This window comes from Etheostoma spectabile, unplaced genomic scaffold (genome assembly GCF_008692095.1).
Source record: "Etheostoma spectabile isolate EspeVRDwgs_2016 unplaced genomic scaffold, UIUC_Espe_1.0 scaffold285, whole genome shotgun sequence".
Classification (NCBI taxonomy): Eukaryota; Metazoa; Chordata; class Actinopteri; order Perciformes; family Percidae; genus Etheostoma; species Etheostoma spectabile.
This window is the reverse complement of record NW_022605579.1, coordinates 904,907-908,646: the sequence shown is the minus strand read 5'-3', so window position 1 is coordinate 908,646 and position 3,740 is coordinate 904,907. Positions and strand designations below refer to the sequence as shown.

General features: G+C 41.9%; 2 long non-coding RNA genes across 2 annotated transcripts in view; one reads left to right on the top strand and one right to left on the bottom strand.

Annotated features, from left to right (window-relative positions):
- Window positions 1–2,561, top strand: part of LOC116686023 (uncharacterized) — an 18,402-nt gene extending 15,841 nt beyond the window's left edge. Inside the window, exons 2-3 of the long non-coding RNA XR_004331127.1 lie at window positions 378–380; window positions 2,418–2,561. This is a non-coding gene — a long non-coding RNA (uncharacterized LOC116686023). The remainder of the gene's footprint in view (window positions 1–377; window positions 381–2,417) is intronic.
- The window catches only part of LOC116686024 (uncharacterized), a 22,029-nt gene that overhangs the window by 15,614 nt on the left and 2,675 nt on the right, over window positions 1–3,740 (bottom strand). The window lies entirely within an intron of this gene.

Below are 3,740 nucleotides of genomic sequence, written 5' to 3'. Positions count from 1 at the left end.
ATACTAGTCTTGACCACTGTCCGACCGGCGAACTCCTTCCCAGAGTCGATTTGGGTTTCTTCCAAGGGCTGACGGTGATGCTGTGTGGCCGCCCAGGGGATGATGGGGTATGTGCCTCTGGTAACCTCTACCGGACCTAGGCCAAAAAGATGCTTGGCCCCGGCCGTCTTTGCCCTGCCCGTCTTCGCCCCGGCTGTCTTCCTCACTCCTCCGGGGTACCCAACTCTTGGGGTAATAATAAAGAAAAGTCTGTAATTTCCATTAAAAGCAGGCTATGACTATTTCATGCGAATGCAACACACAAACTATGGGTAATGTCCAACTCACACAAAGTTCCATTGTAATTCCGTGTGAACAGAGCTTTAGACTGAACACAGCATGTTTTTTAGTTTCTGTGTAAAATGTGTACAAGGGCGTTTCTACACCGACAACCTTTAGTTTGGTTGAATTGAACTAGAGTCCGTTTGCCCCGCTGGTGCGATTTGTTTGGGAAGGTTAGAACGCGATAATCCCACTCGGGTGCGCACCAAAAGGGGACCAAAGAAGCGTACCGAGACCTTCTTGAAGAGGTGGTCTGGGTACGCTTTCAATCGGACTCTGGAGCGGTTCGTTTGCATTGCATTGTCTTCCCTTCATCTTACTCGTACCCCTCGGGTCAAATTGACCCGTGACTTTTATGGGGTTTTAAAAACAATTCTGAAATAAAAATTTTACTTCATAATCTATTATCAAATATTGTCTTTATCTCAATTTCAAACACCTGAGATAACATATACTGTATGTTATGTAAGGAATGCAATTAGTCTCTACTAGAACACAATTAAAAATGTGATTAGTTTTTTGTCATAAGGTTATAATTCATGTTAAAAATTCACTATGGAAAAAACATAAGTGGTCATGTCAAGAATAATTTTCTGAATTGAGTCAGGAATACATGTTTATCACAGAAAATAAGGTAAGGCCGTTGATTTTCAGGTAGAAAAAATGTGTACCATTTTTTTCTTTTAAAAATTTGAAGCGGGTCAATTTGACCCAAATACTGTACAAGGATCAATGAAATGAGCTGGTTTTACCACTAGACCTTCTTCCCGTATTTACTTTCTTGCTCCCGCCCCCAGAAACATCGGACCAATAAGAAGAGGGGACGTTCTTGCATGATTTGTAATGGTGCATTTAGGTACGCTTGGATTTTTCCAAGTGTGAATCCAAACCGAAATCGCAAATCAAACTCACCAACTGATTCGGACCAAAGCAAATGAACTGCAGGTGTGAAAACGCCCTTAAGTCAGCAGAAAGAGGTGTGGGTGCATACATGCACTCTATAGACACAAAATAAAGAGAAAACGGATCTTTAGGAAACAGTTTGCACTAATGACTAGAATAACAGAACAGTTTTCGGTCCGTTGTGATACCGCTTAGTCATTGCCAGCCACATTGCTACCGCCTTTCCACTTTGGAGGAAGTAAAGGCCCTTTTCCTCCATAGGTGAACACTGTAGAAAAACAAACCAGTGTTAACGGCGTGATCTCCCTCAATTACCTTTGTGTGTGTGTGTGTGTGTGTGTGTGTAGTCGAACATCATTATCCTCCCCCAGAATCAAAAACTTGTCTTGCAATGTCTTTTGTTGCCCTCTTTGTGCTCTCCGTTTTTCTTTGCTTTAGCCCGTGACTCGAACCACGGTCTACCTCCCCCCCCCCGCCCCCGCCTCTGCCATAAGAGCTCTGAAGGGCACCCAGGTGCCCAAGAGGTCTCTGTAATGAGCGCTAATGAGCCCATTGACAACCTCAGTACAGGCTGATTGGTGCTGCAGGCTCCCATCATGTGCTTTACAGAGCACTTCCTGGCACAGGCCACGAGCCTGCTGGATCCCTGCCCTGCCATGCCCTCCGTATCAGCGTGATGTGGCTACCAGAGAGAGGCTAGTGAATCTCTGATGCTGAAACTGTAAGGGTCACACATCTTTTGCTGCAAATAACTGATTTAGTTTTTTTGGTTGGCCACTGTATCGAGCACCCATGTACTGTACATAAAAAGAAACTTCCTCATGTGCAGTAGGTTAGGGAGGAGTGCGGCGTCTGATGATCTGCTCTCCTTCTCGCTTCAATTAGAAACAATATATTTTCTACATGCAAATGATCAAAAAACGTCACGGATTTTGGACAGAAAGGGCCGCTTCAGTCCTAATCTTATGTTAGAAATATGAGATTAGGAAAGGAGTTCTCCAAATAGGATTTCCATGTGATTAAGTTATTATTAGCAATTTTTAGCAGTTGTTGATCTGCTTAATTGCGCATGTTGCAACAAGTTTTGCATGTCAGAAGAAACCAGATTTCTTACTTCACATAGTATGCTGTTACAGGTGACTACGCTAACAGCTAACCATGCTAGCGACTGTCACTCCCCTGTGTGAGTCGAGTGCAGATTTGAGTCACGCATGCTCAGATTTAGACGGTTTACAGCACAACGTGTCATACTGATATTTGTGAAACCCATGAAATAAAAACTTTTCTCATTACAAACAATGGCAAAAGATGGAAATCGTATCAAAAACGTTGTAGCTATCTATAGTTGTTTGGTTTCTAATGTTAGCTCAAAACGCCATTCAACTGACAGCCTTTGCTGTCTTTGATGCTAACTTTTAGCCAGCAGTGAACCAACTTGGTTAAGTAGGTCCGTTCTTACTGTGTTGACATTACAGAAGTCTCTCTTGTTGCAAAGTGACGCATGCAACTCACATCTGCACTTGACTTACATCAGACAGTGACAGCAACAAACGCTTTGTGGAGGGTTTGGAACCGTGCCAACTGTAACCTAGCCCTGTAGGCAAGATCTGAAATTACCAATCACATCAGCTCGTCTTTAACAGCAAAGTCCAAACGTGCTTTGTGGCATAAATGTTTTTTCTCAGAAAGGCAATTAATTCAATAAATTATAACATTTTGTCTTAAATCCACCCGCCATTTCCATGTTATACTAATAATTGCAGCATCCTGAGCCTTTTTGGTAAGGTTACTAGGAAAACTCCTGGTAGAGTAGTTTTATTCTCCCCAACACAAGTTTAATTTCTATATAAGATGTACACAAAAACAAATCGCAACTTTTTTCTTTGCAATTTTCTCTCTCTCCCCCAACTTTATTGCGACAAATATACGAAAGACATCGCAACCTTTTTGTTGCAATTTTTTACAAAAGTTCCAGCAAATTCAGGCATTTTGGACCGCAACAATCTCAAAACCAGGGCCCCGAAATCCTGGAGGGACTGAGATTTCTAATTAATTCTAAGGTTGCTTTAGTGGCAGTAGCTCAGTGTGTAGGGAGTTGGATTTGGAACCAGAGGGTTGCTGGTTTAAGTCCCAGTACAGAGTGTTGGACGGTTGGATTGGTAGCTGGGGAAATGCCAGTTCAGGTGCTTTTGAGCAAGGCACTGTACCCTCAGGGCACTGGTCCAGCCGTGACATCTTTTCAATTTTCATTCAATTTGTACTGTATATTTGTAACTGTAATATATATACAGTATATAATATATTTCAGGCCTATGTGTAGTGATTTCTAACAAAACAGTGTAAATTCAAATTTTCCCACTGGGATTCAATAAACAGTATACACTGTTATTATTATTATTATAAGCCATACAAGGTATTCATGTGTGCACAACAAGGCCTCCCTTTCTCTCTCTCTCCTGCTAACCTTGCAGATTTTAATTATCAAGAGAAATGTGGAGATTTTCTTAAAGAAAAAA